This window comes from Dermacentor albipictus, chromosome 5 (assembly GCF_038994185.2).
Source record: "Dermacentor albipictus isolate Rhodes 1998 colony chromosome 5, USDA_Dalb.pri_finalv2, whole genome shotgun sequence".
NCBI lineage: Eukaryota > Metazoa > Arthropoda > Arachnida > Ixodida > Ixodidae > Dermacentor > Dermacentor albipictus.
This window is the reverse complement of record NC_091825.1, coordinates 87,215,920-87,238,182: the sequence shown is the minus strand read 5'-3', so window position 1 is coordinate 87,238,182 and position 22,263 is coordinate 87,215,920. Positions and strand designations below refer to the sequence as shown.

The window sequence follows — 22,263 nt, the reverse complement described above, 5'->3', positions numbered from 1 at the left end:
TTTCAAAACGTTTCGCGGCAGAGCGCATGCGTCGTCGCGCCATGAAAAGGCGGATTACGCCACGAAAAACCCGCACACATGGGCCTGTCTACGTCACCGGAAACGCAGTACCTGCTTCCTTTTTTGTCTATACTGATGGATATTCAGGTTCGCTTTTGCAGTACGTTTTTCACGGATGCACGCTGAACGCCTTACTAGCTTAATGGAATGGGGAGTGACGTTTTCTTTGTATGAAAGTGCGGGCAATAACATAAGGGTTGGCGTGTCGTAAGAGTCGGCTTGTCAACCCCTGCCTATACTCTTCAGAAAGAAGGAGCAGCCAGGAACTTATAAATGGAAGACAGGAACAAGGGCAGGGAAGAGGAAAGAAAGAGGCGAAGTGACAAATGTCAAACAATAAAGTAGAACACATAGTAGAAGTCGTACATATTAGGGCCGGTCACTGCAGCTCACGCGACTAAAGAATCTTGAAACAGAAAAAATTGTGTTTGTGGTCCCGTCACCCGAAAACAGGAAATTGAAAGAAAGCGGCTATAACTCATAAGTAGGTTTTCACAATAAAGCGATTGTCTGTTGAATATTTATTTTCTTTCCAGTTCTCATAGCAGAACATCAGGTTCTCACTTTTCCCTAAGCCGTTGGCACGGCATGAATTGAAGCCGACTGAGTCCGATATTTTCTTTGGCCCTATTCTTAGCATCCTCGCGTGAAACGAGAGTGTTTGAAATCTGGTTGCGTCAGTTTCTGAATAATTCTGCGTGACGTCTGCTGCGTTAGCGATGAAGCAGTCGGTGTTGCATTTACTGCTCGCATTGCTGGGTGACGCAACAAACTACGTTTCCTGAAACTCCGTTCGGCAGTGGCCCGTCTGCTGTCATTACAAGCATTTTTCTAGTCTCATGCACTCTTGGTTCGTGGCTTCTTGCAAATACCTTCCTCCTGACTTTACACGGTTCCTTCCCAGAGTACCATTCATAGCTTCGTTAGCGCTGCCGAAGGGTGGGCAGATCGCACAAGTGGGCGACTTGTCACCGTACCAGCGTGTGTGGCTGTTGTGACAGCCGCTGCAAACAGCGCCCGACGTCCCTTGGCGAGCGCAGTTGTAGGAGCATATGCGACAGCAGTCTGCATCGAGCCAGAAGGATGTGCAAGCGGTGAAGCTATTTCGTCCAAAGAAAAAGAAAACGCATCTTACTCGGTGCCCTGTTATCGACCTCCTTTTGCATTCGCTCTGCTCGGTAGCGGCCGAGAGAGAGAGAAACAGAGACATGTAACTTCGTATTCACCATTTGGATCCTTTCTACACCGCCAGAAGTTCAATGGACGGATCACGACTCAAGCAGGACTCGGAAACATTCGCGTTCTTAGCGGATTCTTTCTTTTTTGACGAGTGTTGCACACCTGTGCCTGCCAGCTGCGTTGGCAAGCCAGTTTTCGCCGCCCGCTTCTTAACGGGGTTTTCCTTTCTTTCGCTCTCTCGGCACTTTCCCGCGACATTCATTTGCGAGCGTCCGGTGACCGTGTCTCTCTCCTATTTTCCTTTTTTGTATTTACTTTTGTACGACTTGTACTTTTTTCTGTGTGTCTGTCCCTCTCGTTAGTGTCATTTACTTTCCGTGTCGGTAAGCATCGCTTTCCCCTTTCCTCGGCTTGCCTCTCGCTCTCTCTCACTCTCTTATCTCGTTTACTTCGTTGGGGCCGTTTTCTTCACCCCTCCCGCACCTAGACCGCCCCATTACTCTTCCCTAGACAGGCGAAACGACGTTAGGAAGTTTCTCTCTGGCGTCCACCGGAGTGGCCGGTAGGTTTCGGTTCCGCTGACCGAGCAGGACATAGTGTTCGAGTCAACCGAACTTCGCGTAGACGCGCTCACTGGGTCCTGTCCGTATCGACATCGGTACGTATCTTCACATTTTCTATTTCTGCCTTCTCTGCGTCACTTCTTTCTTCCCTCTGGGTTCTGATTTCGCTTGAAAAAGCAGAGTTCGTTATCCGGTGCATTTCGATCACGTGCACTTGGTGTCGTTTATTTCTTTCAAATATTTCCCCTTTGTAAAGGGAATAATATTTCAGGTTTTGATGTGCGGGATATGTTATGTTCCTTCTCCGTTTTCTTACACTAACCTTGGTATCGTTTCGACTTCTGCGGTTTGCGAATTTTTATCATGATTTCCCATTTTTTTACAAAACTGCCCTCTATGCCCTAGTGGGCCGTGTATATCACTGTATATATCATAATCATCACCCAGCACCTGGGGTGGCATGTCAGAGGACCGGCAAGGCTAACGTCTCCAGCATACCATTAAAGCTTGTTTCTCTCTCGCTCCCTCTCTCTCTCTAACGGGTCCTTTGGGTAAACAAAGATAGAAGAAATGGAACTGCGCGCCGAGACTGTTCGTCTCGCCGGTAAAAAAAAAAAAGAGTTAATAAAAAGGTTTAAAAAAATAAGAGTTCTTATCATTTCCGGGGCTTAACGTTCCGAAACAACGTATTAGGTCATCCGTGGCGCCATAGTGGAGAACTCCAGAATTAGTTGTGATCAGCTGGAGTTGTTTGATGTGCACCCAAAGCGCGGCACGCGAGTGTTTTTGTATCCCGCCTCCGTCGAAATGCGACTGCCGTGGCAGGTAACCGAACTTGCGACTTCGTACTCAGCAGCGCAACGTCATAGCAACTAGTGAAAGATATAAAATAAAGTCGAAAGACGAACGAAAACGGACAACACAAATGCCCACTGCCGATTGTTTTTTAAACGCTTGTTTTAAATGTGGGGATGTTCCTGGAAATAATAGGGACAATATTATGCACATGATCGTTCTTTCACTTTTTTTCTTTCTTTGTCGGTGTTAGGGTTCACGCGTGTTTAAGTGTCATTTTTATTATCAATATTTTTTTCTTTTCCTTTTATTTCAGTCATCTTTATTGCAAATTTATGTTTTGCATATCGGTAAAAGGAAGCAAGCCAGAGGTATACTACTGCCAGCCTCTCTGTTTGCACTCTAATTAACTGTGTCTACCTACCCTGACCGATACACATTCCGTATATTGTTTTCTCGCTGAAAAATACTCCTCTTGGAATATTATTTTAGAGTAGGAACACGTTGCCAGCATTAAACTCAAATATCGTGTTCCTCTACATACTCGCGCTATGTGTACAATGTGCCTGTTGCATATTTTCTCGAACTATGTGTAAGCACCATCAGACATTTAAGTTTTGTTCCATTGTTATAGGCCTAATTTAGCGGGCCTACGTTTGCCTATGTATTGCTGGGCTAAGCGAAAAAGAAGCAATTGCGTCTGCAGATTTTAATATTTATTTCATTAATACTGTTATTTCTTTTAAAGTTAGCTATGCATTTGGCCATGCACTGCTCGACTGAGCGAAAAAAAATAAATAAATGACTAGCTGTTACCAGCCGTGGTGCCAAGCTTCCCTGCACTCATAAAAAGAAGGACGATGTCGTGCCGCTACGATTATGTCACCACTAAATTTTGCCTGCACTCCTGAAACAAAAACTACGGGCACTGCACAAGGTTTTGTAATGATACTTCTTACATTTGCGTGAGGTCCTTTTTTGAAGTGAAGCCTGATGTTTTGGACGGCCCCTGGGTTTGGCGTAGCTGCTACCCGGCCTATCGGTATCTCGACAGAAACGTGTTTATATATATATATATATATATATATATATATATATATATATATATATATATATATATATATATATATATATATATATATATATATATATATATATATATATATATATTTGATTACCGTGGTGCGGCGTTTGTTCAACTCCATCAGAGCAGATGCTGCTAACGCGCTTCTCCTTTGCCTGACTAAAGCTTAACGCACTTTCTCTAACGCGCGCTGGGAAACGGGTCGTTATTTACAGTGGCCCCGGACAGACGCGTCCTTGCCTGAACGTAAACAACACCGACGGCGCACACCGCTCGTGGCCTTCCGGTTCGAACTACGTGCCGCGCCGAGAGGACAGTCATAAATAAAGCTACAACTACAAAAAAAAGAAAACGCCACGGCGCAAGGTTGACGGGGTTCCAGGTGCGTGCTTCAAGCGTCGCTTGCCACACGTTGAAGGATTCGCTAACGACACCCAGTAACTACCCGCTATCGTTATTTTTTTTTTTTTGCGTGTCGACCTGCTTGCACTCACTCTGCCGGGCCAGGAGAACGCAAGAAGCATTGCGGTCATTAGCTGCCGCTGTCGCCGCCTTCTGACTGTTCTGACGACAGTGCCTGATGACCACCGCATGGTGGAAATGGAAGGAGGTGCTGACAGGGAGTGTTCGAGAGGGAAAACGGGCTGAAGGAAGAGTAGAAGTTGTCCGAGAGATTGTCTGAAAAATGGCCTGTTGGATCAGCGTCATTCCTCCGTGCGCTTTAAGGCTTTTCGATGGATGCTAGAAACGTGAATGCTAAGGATGACTTAGAGTGGTAAAATTGGTTCCTCGAGCACGTAGCATCCAAGCTGTGAGCTTTGCTAGTTGGCCTATGTTGCTTCCTAAAGCGGGCTGAAGTGATAAGCGCAGCTGATAACAGAGACGAAAATAAATCGTTGTCCGCGCTTTGTCCCCTACAGTTCTTTTTCTGTCTTTGTTGGTCATGTTGTGCTTTTCGTTTCAGCGCGCTTTAAATGTACGTGCTTCTGTTTAGCTGGTGGACAATGAATAACTATTAGTGAATACAAATGGACGAAACTCTAAAAACGCTCTGTTGCGACCGTCCATCTCTCCACCGCGGCCTGCGTCGTACGCCACCGTCGTGTTGTACGTATTGTGCCGCTTGCTTCGCTGCGCAGGAAATGAAACGTTGGGCAATGTGTCTACGTCGACGTCTTTTTCAATTTGGCGTCCTGTTTGCGGCGTCATTGATTTCAGTCGAACGTAGCAGGATTTCATAGTGCAGTACTTTCGCACGTCTGAGCCCTTATTGAGCAACCTGCCGTAAACTCACAAAAGTTGTCAAGATGAACGTCAGTTCATTTTCGAATGGAATTCTTTCTTTTTATCGGTAAACGACTAACTCTTGTTCGTGTTTAGGTTAACTTTATTCTAGTGCGCTTCTCATGCCGCGAGTCTTTCCGTCTAAATCATTTTCAGTTGGCAGGAGTAAATAATACTCGACACATTTGTTTGTGTGTTCGCTTGTCCGTTCGTTTACCTTTTCCTTTCTGTTTTTTAGGTGTGTGTTGCTTCTAGGGTCGATTAAGAATTTCACCGATTGTTGTTGCCTCTTGTCAAAGTACACGAATACAATTGTGAGAAATATGAAATTTGGAACGCAGTTGTCCGAAACCACGTTTTCTGCGTCATGGACGCGACATTAAGCAGCACGATAGATGAGGTACAAAAGGAAGAGTGTCGTTGCCGTCTTGTTCCTGACCCATCGGGTGTATTCGTTTGGCATAACGTGACGATGGCCGTTTTCGGAGAAGAGAAGTCGAAAAGAGGCTGCGTTTACTTGATGCCTTCACCTCTCAATATGGAAATACGATGCGCTGTGTGACGGTGAAAGGTGCATCGAGTTCGTATTCATTCTGAGGAGAAACTCTAGACTGCAAATAAATCTGATGCCTCTCTCTCCCTCTTCTTTATTTTTCTGTGAGATCCCGTGATCCGGAGAGTTTCGTCGTCGTAAGTACGCCAGGAAAAAACTTCGCACAACAGCAGAAAGAGAAAAGGAAATCGGGAGGTCGCTAGGCGCTGGCTTCTCCTCATAAAGTCTAATACTGCGGGAAAGCCAGAGTTTCAAGCTTATATTTACGTGTTAAAGAGTAAACGAATAAAAGATAAAAAATGATGCAGACAAGGAGAAAGTAAACTTACACGTGAAATCCGGGGCCCAGGTATTAAATTAATTTATAAAGCAGGTTGCTTCTTATCAAACTAAGGAGGTTTGTGTAGGCGGGTTTCGACGTGCACCATCACTTAGAGGCCTCGTCGTTTGCACTACAGATAGACACTCCTTAGAGGGCCTGCTGCCTCTGGGCGGCCCACGTTCGGCGCTCCCAAGAAGCGTGCTTGAAATGTGATGCTATTTTAAGGCTCACAGGGAAGGAATATTCAGCGCGCTCATTGCGAATTAATTAGCCCCAAGTGCACTTCGAAAAGCTGGTGATAACAGCACTACCTGGAGAATGTCCTTAGTTTTTTCTTTCTCGATGTTTAAGCCATCGCTGTTTATCTAGCGCTTCTACCTCTCGCTGTGTTCTTATTATTATTTACTTCCCTTCTCCTTATCTTCGACTTACTTTTTTTTATCCCCTCCTTCCCACGGAGTAGGCAAGCCTTGCGCCCATCTCGGTGACAGTTGCCAGCCTGCTCCTTCCCTATTTCCGGCTCTGTGTCTTTTAAATAATAATAATAATAATAATAATAATAATAATAATAATAATAATAATAATAATAATAATAATACCTCTTGTTGCTCTGTGACTTGCTGTTCTTGCCGGCCAGCGACCGTCTTTTGACAGGTATGAGCGTTTCATTTCGTCGGCGTCTCCAGCGTATGCCTGGACTCTTTGCCCACTATCTTCGCTAAGTGTTGTCCAGTCGTAACGCTTATTGCTACTTCACCAAGACTGGGTCATCCCACTATGTATACATCTACTATAGGACTTGCGACTCTCCTGTGTATTTCGTGTTTTGTGTCACGTCTTATTTAGCCACGTTAATCTTGTGTCACGTCTTCTTTAGCCCTGTTAACATGTGTCATATTGCCAGTAACAAACTCGCTGAGCTTTCAACAGTGGTCCACCCTCCTCCTCGTCGTCGTCCTTCTCCTCCTCCTCCTTGTGTTATTTTCCCCTTTCATGGCGTAAGCTAACTAACCGGGTTCAGTCTCTGTGAATTTAATGTTGTTTAGAAACCTCACCGGATAAAAAAATACCCCTCCGTCCTCAGCACCGCATCTACCACAGCCACTTGGCGCCTAAACACTATTAGCTCGGATTTCTCATTGATCATTGAGCAACCCCAATATGTGCTACGCTTACGTTTCCTTCTTCGTTTGCTATGTCGCATTCCAATCTGTTGGCCTGTCTGCAGTATCTTGTTATATCTTTTTTCCAATGAAACCACACAGCTGGACGATATTTACTAGCACTTCATTGCTGAGAAGTTTAGTTACATTTTGTCGTTTGTTCCTCAATCGGCAAATTATCGTTGTAGTAAGCCGATGACGTGCATGTTGGCCAAATTTTCATGTACTGTCTGTCTCTGAGTACGATCGATCAATCAATCAATCAATCAATCAATCAATCAATCAATCAATCAATCAATCAATCGATCGATCGATCGATCGATCATTAAATAAACAATCAATCGATCAATAAAGCAGCTAATCAATCAGTCATTCACGCAGCAGGTCATGACCTCGCGCGTGCGCACGTTGTCCTTCACTATAGCGGTGCTGCCCTTGCGTCACCAAATTGTTCGATCCCCTTGCGGGTCTGTCTGAGTAAATGGAGTGTAATTAGGGCAACTTCGCCTTTGTTTTTGTAAATAGGTTCTTCCTATCGTGCGTTCCTTTTCATTCTTTTTTTGTTTGCTTGCTTGCCATAGTTTACCTGGAGCCGTAAAAGAAGTAAAGTAAAGAACTGGCAGTAAGGCCCCATGTGCTCCTATTCCCGACTACGTTGCATTTCACCCAGGCAGACGCCCCAACTTAGTGCCCGGTCAGCGATGTTCGATCTGGTTTCCTTACAGGAGGGCAGAAAGGTGGGTGGTCGTTTGGGGGTCAAGGATCGTTGGGAAAGCGATCTTGCAACTTTGCTTGACTAGTTGCTTTCTTCCCGCTTTTTCCCCCCATCGGGCTTTACCTTTCTGTGCCATCTGTTCTGCAAGGCTAGTCCTTGTGCAACCTTCGTTAAGTAACGATTTATTTCTGCTTTCCTCTGCGCCATATTGATGTACCGGAGGTCATAGTTCGGCTCCTGAAATATTTCTGCTCTCTTCTCGGGTTTCCCCTATCGATTTTCATCTTTTTGCCGTCCAGTAAGCGCGAACACGCAATAATGTCTCAGTTTAGTCTTCTTTCTTTCTTTCTTTCTTTCTTTCTTTCTTTCTTTCTTTCTTTCTTTCTTTCTTTCTTTCTTTCTTTCTTTCTTTCTTTCTTTCTTTCTTTCTTTCTTTCTTTCTTTCTTTGTTATCTTATTGTTATTTTTTGCGTAACCTGCTGCGTAACCTGCTACCTGAGTTTGAGTGGTTACTCCGATATTTTTTCGTAACTGCCTGTGTATTCTGATTTTTGTCTGTTTCATCCAGCGCATTCGCTATTTGCTATACTTTCAGAGGCAAAAGCAAGCTTTCGTGACGCCCCTTTCGAAACGATCTGTGAACCTGGGCTGTTTCATTAGTTTGTCACTTCTGACAATTCCACAATAACATTAACAAGAATTATAACAATAACAATAGTAGCAACAATAATAACAATAGTGCCACAAATGCCTGATTATTCAGACTTCATTATTCTTGCACACACGCACGCACACACACACACGCACGCACGCACACACACACACACACACACACACACACACACACGCACGCACGCACGAACACACACGTACCCACAGATACGCACGCGCGCACGCGCACACACACGCACGCACACGCACGCACACACACAAGCTGAAGCGCTTTCAGTGTTAAGTGTACCGACCTCCGTTCTATGCTGTAAAGTGACTGCTTGACGTTTGAACCCGTGCTATACTTACGTTTTGTTATGAGGAGGGGCTCGTGAGCCGTAGACGGTCAGCATTTAGGCTCTCGAGGAGGTCAAAGCAAGGTAAACCCTCGATATAGCGAAGTTATCGGTTCGATATGTCTGCTCTGCTAAAAGCGGTAATGCTTTTTTAGAGCCATAATAGGGACGGACGCGCACTCCAACAGCGTGAGGGCTCCTAAAACATACACACGGAGACACGTCTGTGCTATGGAACTTCAGAACGTTTTTCCACCACTTTAACAATTTGTCGGGGATATTTCAGATGAAAGCTGTTTCACACAGCTTGAAAGTGCTTGAAGGCCCTCGATGACATCACAACAGCCAGCGTACAGGAAACTAGAAAGTACATGTTGTAGTGTACCCGCTATAAAAGAACTTAAACCTATTAGAATTGGGTTAAAACAAGACAGCGTTAACTACCCAAAAATATAAAGTGTCGTTAGGGAATAGACTTTACCACTTTATGATAAGACAAAACAAATAATAGACGCATCAAGTATAGTACAGACAAAATTCTATAGAATTTTATCTGTACTATACTTGATGCGTCTATTATTTGTTTCATAGAATTCCATAGAATTCCATAGAAATTCCATAGAAATTCCATAGAATTTTATCACTAGATAGCATTAACGAGAATCCACCGACATACAGGTTCACATAATATACAGTAGAAAACAAAACATGGTATAGTTTTCAAAAAAAAAAATGCTGTAACATCTCTCTCCATGTAAAGGCGATAGATGGCGAGTGCGTGGCAGTGGGCAAATTATGCTGTTGACCACGACCAGCTGCCTTTTCTCTCTGTTACTGTCAGACGATACAGTTAGGTCCAAAGAGCGGCTGCCACGTACGCGGTGGAGCGGCCTTCGCCGCGTCATTTGCCGCTACGGGTTGTCAAGAACGGCGAGTTGCGCAACAAGATTGCCACCTTGCCACCCGATTACGACAAGGGGTGCAAGACGCGCACCTCCCCCTCTCCGTCGCTGCAGCTGCGAGGCGTTCAAAGAAGCGACCTTTGCGCTGGAATCCGCCGCCTCCCTCCAGCCCCTTCGACATTGTGACGGGACGAGTTCGGTGTGTGGACAATGATTCCACGCGGAGCTGATTTGACCCTCCTGGTCAAGCTGCCGCGGGAACGGCTTATTTTTGTGCTTCTCACGGTTCGGAGTGGCTCGGAACAATGAGCGACGCGCGATCGACAACGACAGTTTCCCGGAACGGCACCCCGTGCGGTTGCCTCTGTGGACGGAATGTGTGTGCCTTTGTGTCTGTAAACTGGTCTTCAGAGCAGCTGCGAGTTGGTGATGTGTAAACGAACAGCCGCCGCGTCGTAGGACCGGCGGATCGAGTGTATAAAAACTGTGGTTGTGCGAATGTTGGGCACTTCTCTTGAGCAGTCATGTTAGACTGGTTCACTTCTCTCATGCAGTCCTGTTGGACTAATACTCTTTTTCTCAAGCAGTCATGTTAGACTGAGTTAATTTCTGTAAATAAACCCTTTTCCCTCGTTCTCGATGAGAAGCAGTTCTTCACTTCATCAACGATCTCAGCGTAAATAAGTTGGACGACGGCATGGGCCAGCTACCTTCGAATTCATGCCGTACTCCAATCTTGGCAAAGGACCACGGACGAAGGGATTGAGCCCCCAGTCCTGACAACTGGCTGACAGCGGTGAGATGGACTTTGCGACGTGGTGCTGTATCTGGGGTGAGTGCTTGGTTTTTGCTTTGACTCTCTAGGCTTCATTTTGTGGTTGTTCTGTTTAGAACAGTAGGGAAGCTAGATTGTTGTGTGTTAGCTAGGTTGTGTTTTCCTAGCTAGATTTAGAGAGCAGAATCAAGGCAGTAAAGCAGCAGTCATGGAGTTAAGGACACTGCTGAGAGACGAGTTGTTGATTGTTGGTGAGGAACTGGGCCTAGATGTACGCAAGGAAATGCTCAAATCGGAATTATTGGAGCTAATTTCCAATCAGGCCAGTGAGCAAGATATTGAAATGGGATTGGAACTTCTCAAAAAGAGAGAGAAACGGGAAAAAGAAAGAGAAAAACGAGAGAGAGAGGAACGGGATAGAGAGAGAGAGGAACGCGATAAAGAAAGGGAGGAACGCGATAAAGATCGCGAGTTAAGAAAAATGCAACTGGAACTTGAAAGCAAACGTTTGGAGATGTCTCAAGGAAGTGAAGGCGCTCTGGGACGATCAAGTGAGGCAGAATCGTACCGCATGGACAGGCTATTAAAGCCATTTGAGGTCGGGACCGACATAGGCTTGTTCCTAAGCAATTTTGAAAGGACTTGCGAAAAGATGAACTTCGGCCCGAGTACATGGCCACAGCGGTTGCTGTCTATGTTGCCGTGTGAGGCGGCGGAAGTAATCGCCAGATTGAGTGTGCAGGATGCATATGATTATGCAAAAGTTAAGGCTAGTCTCCTGAAGAAATACCGCCTTTCAGCCGAAGCTTTTCGGCAAAGGTTTAGGAGCACAGGCAAGAAAGATAGCGAGGGCTATCCGGAGTTTGCATATAGCTTAAAGGCCAACCTAGTCGAGTGGCTTAAAAGCGCGGAAGCGTACGACAGCAGAGACATGATCATTGAATGCATGTGTCTAGAGCAGTTTTACAAAACCATCCCCCAAGCTGTGAAACTGTGGGTGCAAGACAGAGGTAATGTAAACACTGTGGAAAGGGCGGCTGAATTAGCCGAAGAGTACGCAACCCGTAGAAAGTTGAACGCCGAGGAGGGAAACTGGGACGGTCGAAATGGACCGCGGAAACCATTTCCGTTCAAAAAGGGTGCGCAAACTAAACGATCAGAGCCTGTAGACATGGCGGAAAAGCCCGCAGAAAAGAGCGAGGAGAAACTTAACGGAGAAACCACACAAAAAGAACAGAAAAGAAAATTCGAATCTGTTAGACCAATTCGCTGTTACAAATGCCACAAACTGGGACATATAGCTGTAAACTGCGAGAAGTCTAGCGTAGTTTTTTCCTACGTGGAGGAAAAAGATGAGAATATGGAACTTTTAAGTCCATATCTCCACGACCTGCAAGTTAATGGAAAACCATGCCGAGTGCTAAGAGACAGTGCCGCCACACTAGACATTGTCCATCCGTCTTACGTGATGGTAGATCACTTCACCGGAGAAGTAGCATGGATAAAACAGGTTGTAGAAGAAAACAGCGTGTGTCTGCCCATGGCCAAAGTCAAGATCAGTGGACCATTCGGGGAGCTAGAGACTGAGGCTGCAGTTTCCAAATTTTTGTCACTGCAGTATCCCTACATCTTTTCGAATCGCTCGAATCAGTTACTGCGTGACAGAGGGCTCAAACTGGGAGAGGGCATGGTACAGGCATTGACCCGAGGCCAAGCTCGTAAGATCGCGGCGCTTTCGGCTGAAAATGCTCAAGCTTCAGTACCCGAATCCGAGCTAGGCCCGAGGGACAAAAGAACAGTTGAGGAGAGCCTGCCAGCTGACCAGCTCAATGAGAGCGTAGCACTAGAGTGTCAGAGTTCTAGCCTGCAGGAAGGGCAGGCAGACGCGCTCACAAGCGAGACAGGGTCGTTATTATCACCGGCCTCAAAGAACTTCGATCAACTCTTACGCGTGGATAGAGAGTCACTGGCAGCTGATCAAAAGAATGATGAGAGCTTAGCTAAATTACGTGACACAGCTAAAGAAGGCATTGCTAGGCGCAACGTAACGATACATGAGAGAGGAGGATTGTTGTATCGGCATTACAGGGATCGAAAGGGTAAGATTTTAGATCAGTTAGTCATACCTACGAAGTATAGGGAGGACCTTTTGAGTCTTTGTCATGGAAATGGGTGGTCCGGCCACCTAGGCATAAACAAATCAAAGGAAAGATTGCTTATGGAATACTACTGGCCTGGCTGTTTCAAAGATGTAGAAAACTTTGTAAGATCATGCGACGCCTGCCAGCGTTCTGGTAAACCAGGAGAGACTTGGAAAGCTCCACTGAAGGTAGTGCCCTTAATAACAGAGCCTTTCAGACGGCTTGTAATAGACACGGTAGGGCCTCTTCCAAAAACAAAATCAGGCTACAGGTACTTGTTTACCATGCTGTGTCCGGCTACCAAGTTTCCAGAAGCAATCCCTTTGAAAGAGCTCAGCTCCACTGAAGTAGTAGACGCGCTTTTGACAGTGTTTGCACGAGTTGGGTTTCCAGCCGAAATTCAGGCAGATCAAGGGTCAGTATTCACGAGCGCACTGACTTCCACATTCTTGCAAAAGTGCGGGGTAAAGTTAATATACAGTTCTGTCTATCACCCTCAGTCAAACAGTGTAGAGAGGTGGCATTCGGTGCTTAAGCGAGTTTTGCGTGCGCTCTGTTACGAGCACAAGGAGGACTGGGAGAACTGTCTGCCGGCAACTTTGTTTGCTTTGCGAACGGTTCCACATGAAGCGACAGGGTTCTCACCAGCAGAACTAGTGTATGGGAGGACACTTCGTTCTCCACTGAGAATGTTAAGAGAGATGTGGGAGGAAAGAGGGGAGAGTCCAACCGTGGTTGAATACGTACTAAATTTACTGGAACGGCTAAGCGCGGCCCAAGAACTAGTCGGAAAGAACATGGCACTAGCTCAAAAGAACGCCAAATTCTATTACGACAGGAATGCGAGGCTTCGTACGTTTAACGCCGGAGACCAGGTAATGATCCTCAAACCTTCAAGAAAGAACAAGCTTGAAGTTCACTGGGACGGGCCCGTTAAAGTGTTGCACAAACTTTCAGAAACTAACTATGCTTTGAGAATGCCCGGTCGCAGGAAGGAAGTGAGGATATATCACTGTAATTTGATGAAGCCGTATGTAGAGCGGAGCGGAGTCGTTAACTATACTGTCAAAGAGCCGGATGGCATCGGTACCAAGTTTAAGGAGGATAGGGCAACCTCCAACTCTGAAATCGGCCTAGAAGAAGTAGTAGAACACTCGGTAAGCTCGCATGCTCTAAGACCCGAGCAGCTAGATGAGCTAAAAGGGGTGTTAGGGGAATATCTCGACAGATTCAGCGATCGGCCGGGTAGAACCGAACTGATAACGCATGAAATTGAGCTGACCTCTACCGAACCAGTAAGATCAAAACCTTACAGGGTGTCTCCAAGACAGAGAGAGATTATGGAGGCAGAGATACAGCGCATGCTAGAGTTGGGAGTTATTGAGCCCGCTGAGAGTGACTACACGTCACCGCTAATACTCGTAGAAACCCCTAACAAGGACCCTCGTCCGTGTGTTGACTACAGGAAGTTAAATGCGATCACTAGGGATCAGCTGTACCCGATACCCAACATTGAGGAACGAATTGAAAGAGTTAGCGCTGCTAAATACATTTCAACTATAGATCTCGTGCGGGGGTACTGGCAAGTTCCCCTTTCAGAAAGTGCCAGCCGCTATGCCGCATTCATCTCGCCTGTAGGCACTTTTCGCCCTCTCGCACTCAGCTTCGGGCTGAAGAACGCGCCGTTTAGCTTCTCTAAGTTAATGGATATTGTCCTAAAAGACTTTCAGGAGTTCGCCTTACCTTATCTTGATGATGTAGCCATTTTTTCGGACAGCTGGGAACAACACGTATCGCACCTCAAACAGGTGTTCTCACGGTTGAGGGAAGCCGGCTTAACGATGAAAGCGGAAAAGTGTAGGTTTGGTTGTTCGCAGGTTACTTATCTGGGCCATGTTGTTGGTCAGGGCATGAGACGGCCGGCTGAGCTGAAAATAGCTACGATTGGAGATTTTTCTCAGCCGCGCACGAAAACGGACGTTCGTTCATTTTTGGGACTTGTGGGGTACTATCAACGGTACATTCCGAATTACTCGCAATTGGCAAGTCCATTAACAGACGCCCTCCGAAAGGGAGCACCGAGTAACGTACACTGGGATAAGGACAAAGAGAACGCTTTCCAAAGTTTGAAGACGCTATTGGTTTCTCGCCCTGTGCTTCGCGCGCCAGACTACACAAAGGAATTCATAGTTCAATGCGACGCAAGCGACAGAGGTATGGGCGTGGTACTTAGTCAGGTCGGCGACGATAACGAGGAGCATCCTATCCTCTACGCCAGCCGTAAACTAAATGTAAGAGAGGAAGCCTACAGCGCTTCAGAGAAGGAATGCGCTTGTTTGGTTTGGGCCGCCCAGAAGTTGTCGTGTTACTTGTACGGAGCGAAGTTCATCTTCGAGACCGACCACTGTCCTCTGACGTGGCTCAATCAAATGTCACACAAAAACGGCCGCTTGCTCCGATGGAGCCTCACTCTCCAAGAGTACAACTTCTCCGTTAGATATAAGAAGGGAAAGTTGCATAGCAATGCGGATGGTTTGAGCAGGCTAATTTGAATTCTGCGTTTGGGGGTCCCGCCTAAATTTTAGGGTTACTAGTGTTAATTTTATTAAGCGAAGAAGATCCCCTCTCATTTAGCAGGATTCCCTCCATGATTGCTGAATTTGTCAGCAGGAATTTGCTTCAGAAATTGGCATAGCGAAATGCAGCATTATTTGTTTGCTTCTGCACTTATGTTGTTGTTTTTTTTGAAGCCTAGCGAGTTTAAAGTGAGAGCCAATGCACGTCATCTCGGCGCAGAGCCGTGTTGTGGGGTTCATTTTGCAGTTGCCTGTCCTTGTTGGATGTTTTGGGGCGGTGACATCAATGCACAGGTGGTCGCTGCGAGCCAAGACATCAATCCCCCCCCTGACCAGCAGCCGTTCTCTTCCTGCCTAGCGGTTGTCAGCGCTAGACAGTCGAGACTTTTCGGGCCATGGAGGCGCTGTCAAGAACGGCGAGTTGCGCAACAAGATTGCCACCTTGCCACCCGATTACGACAAGGGGTGCAAGACGCGCACCTCCCCCTCTCCGTCGCTGCAGCTGCGAGGCGTTCAAAGAAGCGACCTTTGCGCTGGAATCCGCCGCCTCCCTCCAGCCCCTTCGACATTGTGACGGGACGAGTTCGGTGTGTGGACAATGATTCCACGCGGAGCTGATTTGACCCTCCTGGTCAAGCTGCCGCGGGAACGGCTTATTTTTGTGCTTCTCACGGTTCGGAGTGGCTCGGAACAATGAGCGACGCGCGATCGACAACGACAGTTTCCCGGAACGGCACCCCGTGCGGTTGCCTCTGTGTACGGAATGTGTGTGCCTTTGTGTCTGTAAACTGGTCTTCAGAGCAGCTGCGAGTTGGTGATGTGTAAACGAACAGCCGCCGCGTCGTAGGACCGGCGGATCGAGTGTATAAAAACTGTGGTTGTGCGAATGTTGGGCACTTCTCTTGAGCAGTCATGTTAGACTGGTTCACTTCTCTCATGCAGTCCTGTTGGACTAATACTCTTTTTCTCAAGCAGTCATGTTAGACTGAGTTAATTTCTGTAAATAAACCCTTTTCCCTCGTTCTCGATGAGAAGCAGTTCTTCACTTCATCAACGATCTCAGCGTAAATAAGTTGGACGACGGCATGGGCCAGCTACCTTCGAATTCATGCCGTACTCCAATCTTGGCAAAGGACCACGGACGAAGGGATTGAGCCCCCAATCCTGACAGGGTTGACTCGAAGAAACAGAAAGGATTAACGTGCGGGCAGCACCGCGCGGTTCTCTGCGGATTTTCTGCTTCGCGCTTCACATGGTTTTAAGTAGAATTCGACGCGAGTGCGCATCGAGCAATCCGTCTTCAAACAAACAAACAAAAAACGCATTCATTGTGGTCGCGGGGAGCCCAGAAACTTCGCATAAAGCGATGTTTTCGGATAAAGCGATTTCGTTATAACGAGCGTTCGCTGTGTACGCGGGCGCCCAGTACAGGGTTGTTAGATCTCATCGGCGAGGCCGTCTCGCCGCTCTCAAGTTTGTTCGAGGAGCGGGAAATTTGTACCAACGTCGGCTGCGGTCCGTCTAGCGGCGTCGGCTGCATATTGCTTAGCGTGCGCCGTTTCTATGGGGTCCGCCGGGTATAAGACGGGCGGTGCGGGAAATTGGAACAAACGCGGCGTGAGGTGATTGCTTTCCCCACGGGCGCTTCGCGCGGTCCTCTCAGACCGCAATTGCCGCTGTGCTCTCCGCACGTCCGCGGCGCTTGCGGCCGAGCGAGCGAACGAGAACGCGTACGTGGTATGCGTATCTTGATGTGCTGAGAGTAATGAAAACGGAAAACGCGAACAAAAAAAAGAAGGAGAACGAAAAAAAGCGAGTGCCTGCTGGACGAAGAAATGGGAAGCTTCTGTAGAATCGCGGGCCTTCGTAACTCATTAGGAGGAACAATAATAATACGTCGGCGCGAACCGGAGGAATAATTCTCGAAACAGACAAGGAACGATTGCTATTTCGTCTGTGGTATATACAATAACAGCAGCGGAATGTCTTTATTCTGGCACATACTTTCAAGTAGATCTAATTATCTGTTCTTTCCAAGTTCTTTGGTTGCTTTCGTTTCAGTTTCGTTTCGTGCTTCAGCGCTTTTTTCTTCTTCTTCTCGCGCTTAGCGCAAGAACAGCTGTGTCATTCATTCTCTCCTCTTCCATATTATTCTCGTTTGGCCGCTGAGATAATAGTCTACTTTATCCCGCTATACTTACATTACTTTTGTGCGTACCCGACCTTTGTGCTTCAGTTCTGCATATATAGTGGTTTCTTGTTTCGCAGATCATGCACGCGGATTTGTACGAGAAAGAACTGCAGCAAGTTAAAGACAACCTCATTCTTGTGTTTTCCTTTGTTCTTTTCTGCCTAGGTTCTAATATTATCTTCCTCGCGAGAATGTAGACTGTAATTTATTTCTTGTTTCGGTTGATGCGATATATCGTAGAGCACCGACGATGCTAGATGACCCTCTCGTATTGCAGTGAATCCTCATTATTCGGACTGCCTTTGTATAATTTAGGGAGCACTAATCAGACCAGGCGCGCTTCCAGTTCTCTTATTACTAACCCACACCGGCCGAAACTTTGCTTAGCAATATAACTTCGAAGGACGCTATAAGGACCGTGCGAGGAGAGCGGAAAGTGAGAAATGATAGGGGTAACGTTAGGTGAAGAAAGAAACGTGTGAAGTTTCAAAACGCGAGCTGATGAGAGTATTAGGAGAATAGAGGAAGTTGTTTCGAAAGCAGCATGAAAGCGCGGAACAGACAGCCGGTCGCGGTTCAGAATAACAGGTGCCAAGAGAAGGGAAACGAACTCGAGACAGGTGATTAGGTGTTGCGATGAGACAGGAATATTTGCTGGCATATCGTGGGCTCAAATGACGCAGGAAGGAGTTATAATTTCGTATCTTTGAAACGCACGTGGCCTTCGTCGCCGAAGTATATGCAAAACTAGAACAACCGTCATGACGATGGCGATTATGCTGACGATGAACTAGACCAACCTTGTGTTTCCAAGCTTTTTCCTAGATGCTTTTAGTTTGGTACTGTGCACTGGAGAGGCTGGTTTTAAAAAATGCATAAGGTCGAGAGTTGAAGGCAATGAAGAAGGCAGTGTGCGTATGGGCAATGTATACAAAGTGTTGTAGCATTGCTGAGGCCACGAGCGCAATTCGAGATACATAAAAAAATAAAGGCAGCGCATTTCACTGCCGGAGTGCAGCAATACGAGCGCAATAATGTGTCTGTGGATGACTGAGCCAGACTCGCACGTCTGAGTGTGGAGTGAGTGAATGAAAACTTCATTCTAAATTTCCGGCGATTTGGGCGGGGTGGGGCGATAAGCACCCCAGCCTAGTTGACGGTCTCGAGTCCATGGACACGGGCGGCTTCCTCGGCGTGCCGGAAGGCCGACAGTGGATCAGCGCAGCGTAATTTCCGCTGTGGTGAAGAAAAAATAAAAATATACGAAGGGAGCGGGAACGCTGCTTCGCCGTTAATTACACAGTTTATTCGCGTTTACGTACGCGCGTTCTCAAACTTCGAAATCACAAATCTGACTCCCATAACATCGCATGGAAACTCTTTTGAAAGCGACCGCTCTAATAATAAGCCCCCGCAGCTGTTAAGCGCCATTGTCTGGAAACAAGAAGCAAGACAACTTGTGCGCAGGAAATCGGTGTCCCTTCGCGCCTCGATCTGTCGCAGCTTGCTTTTCTCAAACGTGGTAGCCGTATGTCAGGCGTTCGCGGCTTTCGTCTATAACGCTGCTGGGGAGATATTCTGTAAGGGTCCACCTAGTGGGCATGCCCATTTCGTCTGCTGCTGAAGTGCTGATTGGCTGTGGCGCCTGGCTGCTGAGGACGCGCAGCCCACCGCACCCAATCAGAACTTCAACAGCAGACGAAATGGACCTGCCCTCTAGGGGGACTCTTACAGAATACCTACCCTGGTCTCCTTGGGGAGACCAGTTACGGGTAATCTCGAGAGCCCGAATTCGCGCTTCCCTCGGATGGCGACTATTGGGAAAGTTGCAACGCCACGTGGTTATGTGACTGCCGTATGAGTGATCATGTTTCCTTGTCGCGTCCTACGCGCGTCAGAGATGCTGGCTGCTCCCTGAACTTAACGCGTTGTCGCCGCAGTCGCTTTCGTACGCCTTGTGTGAGCGTCGGTAAATGAGCTTGTAGATGGGCACTGTTAGGAATGGCCTACGGGGGTGGCAACGTGCCAGCTTTCAGCCCGCTGCGCGTGTTCCAACCCCCCCAGACGAGGCGCCTTCTGAGAACTACGGATGTCAGGCGGCCACGTGGCGCGCGGTCAGCTCTGGAATGTGGTGCGCCGCCGCGCCACCCGGGACGGCGCAAAGTTCTACGAGGCCCTCGGTCGACGACAACGCGGGCTATGCTGTACCGAGAGTTCTACAAAGCCCTCGAACGTGTTAGCCTTTGTGTGTGTAGGCTCGAACGTGTTAGCCTTTGTGTGTGTGGGCTGTACTGCGGGGCGGCGGCAAGTTTACCATGATTGGACGCACATTCCCGACCATTCGTGCTCCGTCCACGCCGAACAATGACGTCGAACTATGATGTCAAGCGGAGGCTTATAAGCAGCGTTTGCCGACTGCTAGAGCGTGCTCGTGTCGTGCTCGTCGTAAGGAGCTGAGTGCTCGATGTTATGCCAAAATGTAGTAGTGAGCTGTGTGCTCGAATGCTGTTTTGCTGAATGTTAATCTTGCGGGCTCCATATGGGAGTCGCGCTAAACTGCCAATGTATCTTGTCTTAAAATATGTTAATCCTGTAAATAAATCCTGTTAACCGAGTTCCTCATCTACGACCTCCGACTCCTTCAAATGGTGGCAGCGGCGAGGTAGTCCGACGAGTCCTACATCTGCTTGACAGTGGTAGGATCGTCCGACAACCCTGACAGCACTTAATAAGGACGCGAAGTTTTACTTTCTGAAATAAATTGCGCTGATTTTATAAACGGGCGCCCTTGCCGCGTTAGAGGAGGCCTGGTAAGCCGTGCGCAGCTGGGAAAGACGGGTGGTGATGCCGTGCCCGGAAGTCCCTGTGAAAGTGTGCCGTGAAGTCTTCGATTTTGGCAGCGCACGTCGTGTCTTCTAATTTATTTTATCGCGTAAAAGATTCACTTCATGTTTCAAAGCAACTCAAGCTAATAAGTGTCGAAAACTCTTCCACCATGAAAGTTCATTATTATTACTTATTTGGTTTGTACACATAAAAAACAACAACAGAGAAAAATAACAGAGCTAGCTGGCAACTGTCATCACGAGGGGGGGGGGGGGGGAGGGTGCACAATGCCTGCCGGCTCTGGAAGAGAAAAGCTACATAGAAAAAGAATAGTGGACGAAATACGAGAAGATACATTGAAATTTTCGACGTCATACCGACGTAAGCAGTTTGTTATAATGTAAAGATCACAGATATTAAAGGACGTGTTATATTAGTGGTATAAGGTCTGCTTTCAAATTATCGCTAGACCTAACAATCATATTAGTTTTCATGTCTCCTCCTTTAAAGCAACGTCAAGCTTTAAATTTTCTTTTGTATCCCTTGGAGGCTTGGCTTACTTGACAAGATCTAGCCCATTTTCACCGATACCGCCTTAATCTTACCTGTACATACCACGATCGTAAACTTTCTTGCCTTTTTATCTTCTCTCCTCCTCCTCCTCCTCCTCCTCCTCCTCCTAGGGCCGTTCCGTTCCCGATCCCCTTTGCTATGGTGAGTAGGTGCTTCCACAAACGTCGACGAAGTTTTCTGTATTTAATTCATGAGCTTCCTCTTTCTGCGGCGCTTAACCTTATGGTAACACATACATTCAGCCCTTTTCTGCCAAGGAATGAAAATGTGGTTTCGAAAGAGCACGACCTGCCTGTAGTGACTGAATGTTGGTCTTTATGACCCTCCTTGAGCCGAGGAACAACTTTTTTATTTCCTCATCGCTCGCTTTTCTTTCTTTTTTTTCCTTTTTTATTGCAATATTTTTACTGCCCTCCGTGAACGGTGGACCTCGCGAACCGTTCTTGCGGCTTTTCGTAGCCGCGTTCGTTGAACTTGCCCGTGGTGGCGGGTTCTAAATGGTGGCACGCCGATGTTTAGAAAGGCCGAGAGGCTCGGCATTTAAGCCGAGGCTCGCCGTTCCTAGCCGTTGCCCGCCCCATACGCTTAGGTGCCGGAGCTTTTCAAGTGCAGCCTTTTGACGGCGGGGCACGGAAGCTCGCGTAATAAAAAGGACGCAGTTCGCAGATCGCTGTGACCTCGATTGCCCTCTTCCCAACGGCCACTGTGAGTACCGGGCTTAGGCGAATCCCCCGACGTGTTTGTGTGACGCAGGGAGGTCGGTAGTACTCACCAGCTTCAAAAGCGAGAGCGAGAAACAGAGAGGGAAATGCAATATGTAGAAAGTGAGCAGGCGTCGACGGAACGTTTTCTTTGTTTTCCTTTTTCTTTAGGTGCCGGACGTTCTCGATGAAGGGAAATATTGAAGACAGCCGAATCTGAGTCTTTTATTTACAGACGTGCACGACTGAAGGGAAGGGCGAGAAAAAGCCGCTATAACGCTTGACAGTCCTCCCTTCCTCCATCTACACATCGGTATAGCGGTACGCACAAAAAAAAAAACATAGCAAAACAGGTCAAAGCTATTTACAAGTAATACTCAAAACAAAGACGAACACGCATTGCATCATAAAATGAACCATACAATAGATACAATAGTTAATTGCAGACATTCAATACAAATTATAGGGAAATAGTAGCAGGGCAATGTACGGGAAAAAAATAACGAAATACGTTTCGAAGGCAATTAAAAAAAACTTCAGAGATCGAGGTGTAAAATAAGCCAAACTTGTTTAGTAAATAAGGCAAAGTCTATTTTAGAGTTTGAAAACCGTAGTTCGCACATGAGTGAGATGCAGACCAGTATTCAAGGTGTCGTGTCGTGTAGTATTAAATATTGGTGAGCTTCAGATAAGAATATGCTGTGTTCAGTCTGTGATTGATATTGCTGTAAAAGAAAGTAATGGTACATGTCGGATAAGCCCGCGATGACATAGGCGGTAAACAGTGTTTCAGATTCTGTTCATATGATTGTGACAAAAAGAAAACAACTTCCCAATCGATTAGCTCGGCTAT

At 47.0% G+C, this 22,263-nt stretch overlaps 1 protein-coding gene across 11 annotated transcripts in view; it reads left to right on the top strand.

Annotated features, from left to right (window-relative positions):
* The window catches only part of LOC135906845 (cytochrome b5 reductase 4), a 441,851-nt gene that overhangs the window by 281,572 nt on the left and 138,016 nt on the right, over positions 1 to 22,263 (top strand). Inside the window, exon 5 of one of the 11 annotated variants that reach the window (XM_070538509.1) lies at positions 20,820 to 20,850. The exons of the other annotated variants lie outside the window; for them this stretch is intronic. The gene's annotated coding sequence lies outside the window, so the exon portion shown is untranslated. The remainder of the gene's footprint in view (positions 1 to 20,819; positions 20,851 to 22,263) is intronic. 11 annotated transcript variants of the gene reach the window in all.